A 6,000-nucleotide genomic window follows, 5' to 3' on the forward strand; every position below is an offset into this window, starting at 1 on the left:
TCTTGCCACCCTTAACAACCCTTGCCACCCACACCATCCTTGCCACCCATACCACCCTTGCCACCCTTAACAACCCTTGCCACCCACACTATCCTTGCCACCCATACCACCCTTGCCACCCATAACAACCCTTGCCACCCACACAGTCCTTGCCACCCATAACAACCCTGCCGCCCATACCATCCCAGCCACCCACAGTTCACTTACCTCTTTGTGGACTCAGGTTCAAAAGGCTGGGTTAAGCCTAGTTTATCGTCTTCGTTTACACCCGTCTTGCAAGAACTTGCTTTGAAACCCCTCTCCTTCAGGCGCATCGCCGTGAGAGTCAGACACCCTCCTGAAGGAGAGACATAGAGATAATTAAAGATAGATTATAGAAGGGCGTGAGAAAAAAAAAAACGCATCTCGAACCGCAAATCTTCGTGAATTATTAGAGAATATCCGTTTACGGCCAATGGCGTAGCTTTCGAACCGCTTTTGATATATGGCGATATGGATTATTGGGCCACAGAGCCAAGGGCCCGGATGATACATTTAGCTCTGTGCTGGAGACAGTTTTTTAGATAGGGCCGTATGTTACAACAATTGGCTGCCTGACTGGCAATGACGCTTATTTTCTGCCTCAGTTTTGTGACCTTGACTGCGTTTGCCCCCTGAAAGTGATGGGATGAATTGAACTAATGAGAGGCGAGGAAGGCGATCATCTCTTGGCTTTGAGACCCTGCAAGACTATTTGTTATACAGTGCACTAGTCGCTGCCGATATGACTGGACGACAGAGAACTCGAAAACAGAAACGCGTTCATTATTCTGTTTTTTCCACTCGGGTCGTGAACGTAGGTCGTGAAGATCAGCGAAAGTGGGACGTTCAAAGCTCTTACAAGGTGCACCTAACTGGAGTGATATCTGCAGTTCTATTTACTATGGTCCGATATAGGGCGACCTCATCTCACCAGCCAGAGACCATCTCTCATCATGCTTTACCCCTACCATACGTGGCCCATCACCCAGCACTTCATCACCAATGAATATAACGTTCATGGGATGGATGTATGGAGCATGGCGTTCATAGAGAGGGTATATGGAGTATAGAGTGCATTAGCAAATACAGCTTTAGGACATTGTGGTAAAGTGCTGTGATGAAATACGTAGAGTAGCAGAACATTAAAGAAACGATTAGAGGAATTCTAGGCTCTTGTCAAACTTGAGAGAGAATGATTACAAGGAATTATTTACCCTTCTCATTACAGAGCAATATCTAATTCATATTTTTCTCAAGGGTATTCAGCGTCTATTATGAGATTAGAACGTGTTTTTAATTAATCGTATCCTTTAGAATTAATGATATTGCTCCATTGTATATTCTCCTTTATGGTTATTTTTTTTTTCGTATCTGCTGTTATGGCGGATGGGTAGGAGCCTGCTTATCTACTATCCTGTCCTCAATTACCTAGATTAAGAAATTTATTTATTATTGGTGGCTTTCAATGGACATCATCTTCACATGCCATCAGGGTGTGTCTTGCCTGGCTCTCCCATACGCTGTTATTATTTTCATTCCTCTAAGTCGTTCCTCATCGTTTAATGATTAAACTCTCAACCCTTCCTCACCAACCAGTTACCCATCATTCAACCCTCCTACACCAACCAGTTACCCATCATTCAACCCACCTTCATCAACCAGTTCCCAATCATTCAACCTACCTTCACCACCAACCAGTTCCCCATCATTCAACCCTTCCTCACCAACCAGTTACCCATCATTCACCCCACCCTCACCACTAACCAGTTCCCCATCATTCAACCCTCCCTCGCCAACCAGTTCCCCATCATTCAACCCACCCTTACCAACCAGTTCCCCACCATTTAACCCACCTTCACCAACCAGTTCCCCATCATTCAACCTACCTTCACCACCAACCAGTTCCCAATCATTCAACCTACTTTCACCAGCAACCAGTTCCTCATCATTCAACCCACCCTCACCAACCAGTTCCCCATCATTCAACCTACCTTCACCACCAACCAGTTCCCAATCATTCAACCTACTTTCACCAGCAACCAGTTCCCCATCATTCAACCCACCCTCACCAACCAGTTCCCCATCATTCAACCCACCCTCACCAACCAGTTCCCCATCATTCAACCTACCTTCACCACCAACCAGTTCCCAATCATTCAACCTACTTTCACCAGCAACCAGTTCCCCATCATTCAACCCACCCTCACCAACCAGTTCCCCATCATTCAACCCACCCTCACCAACCAGTTCCCCATCATTCAACCCTCCCTCGCCAACCAGTTCCCCATCATTCAACCTACCTTCACCACCAACCAGTTCCCAATCATTCAACCTACTTTCACCAGCAACCAGTTCCCCATCATTCAACCCACCCTCACCAACCAGTTCCCCATCATTCAACCCACCCTCACCACCAACCAGTTCTCTACCATTCATCCCACCCTCACCAACCATTGCCTACCTTTCACTTTTCTCATACCGACAAGATCAACATCGGGAGTGAGGTAAAACTGTGAAGAGTACAAGACTACCCTCCCTCCAAGTGATCGATGGCTCTGCGGTCACTTAATGTAAGTTTTTCAAGATGCTCAAAAATCGCAGGGAAATCGATCTCGCTACGCTGCTCGAAGCACGCAGGGGTTTCGTAGCCAGAAAAAAAAACAAGAAACACGGAAGGTTTGAGGGAAAAGGCTTCATCCCGATAGTATAGACAACTCTTTACAGACGGTGGTGTGAACTGCCTTTCAGGAATATAAATAGAAGCCAAACTCTCGTTCAAGGAGACGCTAAGTCATCATTCTCACTCGGTGTGTTATAAACTAGACGTAAATGCATGGAGACCTTTACATAATTTGGTAGGTTAGTTCGTTTAGATAGATCGTCTGTTGCCAGTCTGTTCTAGGTGTGTTTGCATAGTCTGGTTGTCTGTCTGTCTGTCTGGATGCTTGTGTTTCTGTTCCCCTCTCTCTCTTTTCCTCGAGGTAGGTTAGTAGGTGGGAGGCAGCCAGCAGCCCAGGTGGGCATATTGATGGTACTGCCTGCCTGGGTACTGGGAGGGTTGGAGACGGCTACATAGTGAACCAGAATTTCGTCGGTTTTGAAGTTTCACTCCTTTGGCGTACGATACTGCCTGTTCTATCTGTCTCACCCACTTGTGGTCTTCTGGCATTCATGCCACGAACATAACATACGATCCCTTCACATGATACCACTTAAGTATCTCGTTCTTTGTGACCATACTTTCCTGTGTTGAGCCCTACTCACTGGCCCTACTTTACGCCAAGATATCATCATAAGTACTAGTAAGTACTCTCTCTCTCTCTCTCTCTCTCTCTCTCTCTCTCTCTCTCTCTCTCTCTCTCTCTCTCTCTCTCTCTCTCTCCACCAATGCTGACCTACTAACATCTCTGCCATAGTCTTCGTGCCGTGAAGCGAAATATGTCAACAGAACGTCATCCCTGGTAAGGTCGATAAGCATCCCCAATACTTGTCAATTATCCTCACCTCCTTGCCTTTGTGAGGGTGCAGGCGCGCGCGCGTGCAGGGGTGAGAAGAAGAAGCAGAGAACAGCGCCAGTTGCCAGGTCAGTCGAGCGCCCTCGAGACGCACTCAAGGTACACCGAAAAGATATACTCAAGTCCATTGTTCTTCCAGAGATATCTTGCAGCCAATCGAAGCCTCGAACACTCATGTCTCACAACGAATCAATGCATACTTGAATTATAGATTTTTCTCCCTGCCTCATATTCTGGTGGTTCGGATGCTCCTCCCTAGTGACTCTAACTCTGTCCTATATAACCCAAAAGCAGCAGCTATAACAAAAATAACCTTAAACTGAAATGACGTTAAGTTAGAATTTCCATCCAGTACAAAAGACTTTTTTCCCCGAGGTGTTGGTCTGTATCGCTTCTGGTAGTGGTTGTCTTATGAATGTGGGGCATATCTTTATACCTGTAAACCGTAATGGTGCCATTGTTATAGTTTTCACTAAGTCTCATCACCCATGTAAAAAAAAGTATAGTGTACGAAATGAGAGGTTCCTCAATTAGTTTTCAGCTGAAGGTCTCCTTCGTTATTTGTATCAGTTTGGTAAATAGGCTATTCTGGGTGTCGTAATAGGAAAGATTCAGACATCGAAATGTTAGCAGCCTACAGTGAAAAGGCAGATATAAAGAGATCCAGGTCGGGTGGGATAGAAAGTTGTCACATTTGCATGAAAAGTTTCGGAATAGAATCCACACGAGACGTATTAAAGCCTCCTGTATATTCAGACCCCGAGCACTGAAAATCATTTTCACTATATTTTTCCATCTCCAGTCTGGTCTCCCTCCCCCGCTTTTTACTTGTTCCCTCCACTTGTGACACATTCAACCTCTATGTCAACCACTCCCTCTCTCTTTCTCTCATTCTCTTCACATGTCCAGACCATTTCAGCACACCTTCTTCAGCTCGCTCAGTCATAGTCTTCCGATGACTACACCTTTCTCTTACCCTATCATTACTCGGCGAACCCTCCTCATATCATATCTTGCCCTGAGACATTTCATTCCCATCACATTCTCCTTCTTCCGTACATTTTCATGTATAGCCCATACCGCGCATCAATAAAACATCGTTAGGACTGTTATACCGTCAAACATATCGATTTTCGCCCCTTTCAGTTATTGGCCTTTCTTCCCGCACATTTCTCAATGCTCAGAGGACCTTCGTCCCCTCACCCACCCCATGACTAATCTCCACTTCCATGTTTCCATTTGTTTCCGTGTCCACTTCCAGGTATGTGAAATACCTCACTTCCTGCAAGTTTTCTTGTAGACTTCGCATCCCAGCTAACCCGTCTCTTTACACTGCTGAGCCTAATTAACTTGCTTTCATTTGCATTCACCATCAATTTCTCCTTTTGCATACGTTGCCCAATTCAGACACCAACTTCTGCAGTTTCTCACTCGAATCTGCCGTCAGCATCGGGTCATCAGCAAACAACGACTGACTCGCTTCCCAGCCACCACCCTCACCCGCACACTGCATACTCAACCGCTCTCTCCAAGACCCTTGCATTTTACGACCCTCAGCGCTCCATCCATAAACAAATCAAACAGCCATGGTGACATCGCACATAAATCATCCCGGGGGATAGGGAAGAAAGAATTCCTGCCCTCGTATCGTGTGCATGGCGTAGAAGGTAGTTAAAAGAGGCAGTGGGTTGGGATCTTGTTATTAACCTTCTCCGTTTGTCACATTTCGTTCGATAAGGAGCCAAGCGAGGATTTCCCTTCCGAGAGACAGACGCCTGTTTCTGGCGCTACCGCCAGGAAATGGGAAACATATGAAATATTCTCTCTCTCTCTCTCTCTCTCTCTCTCTCTCTCTCTCTCTCTCTCTCTCTCTCTCTCTCTCTCTCTCTCTCTCTCTCATTATGTACATTTGTTTTATTGGTTTGTTCCAGAGGAAAAGCGTTACCCTCTAAGCTCGTATCTGAGGCCGTAAAAACAACAGAATATTGGTTTTCTCAGACACCTAATAAATTCCCCCTCAGACGTCACACAAGGCACGGTATTGTCGAGGGCAATAATTCAAGATGTTGTTTCTCTGTCGCTGGAGTTGCTCCTCCGTCAAGTTCTTAGAAATTTTCGTGTTGATCCGCTGCTCCCCTTACCGTCCCCCACACCTTTACCGTCACCCACACCTTTGCCGTCCCTTACACACCTTTACCGTCCCTCACACACCTTTACCGTCCCGCACACCTTTACCGTCCCCCACACCTTTACCGTCCCTCACACCTTTACCGTCCCTCACACCTTTACCGTCCCCTACACCTGTACCGTCCCCCACACACCTTTGCCGTCCCTCACACCTCTACCGTCCCCTACACCTGTACCGTCCCCCACACACCTTTGCCGTCCCTCACACCTCTACCGTCCCTCACACACCTTTACCGTCCCCCACACCTTTACCGTCACCCACACCTTTACCGTCCCC

Source organism: Panulirus ornatus, chromosome 52 (assembly GCF_036320965.1).
Source record: "Panulirus ornatus isolate Po-2019 chromosome 52, ASM3632096v1, whole genome shotgun sequence".
NCBI lineage: Eukaryota > Metazoa > Arthropoda > Malacostraca > Decapoda > Palinuridae > Panulirus > Panulirus ornatus.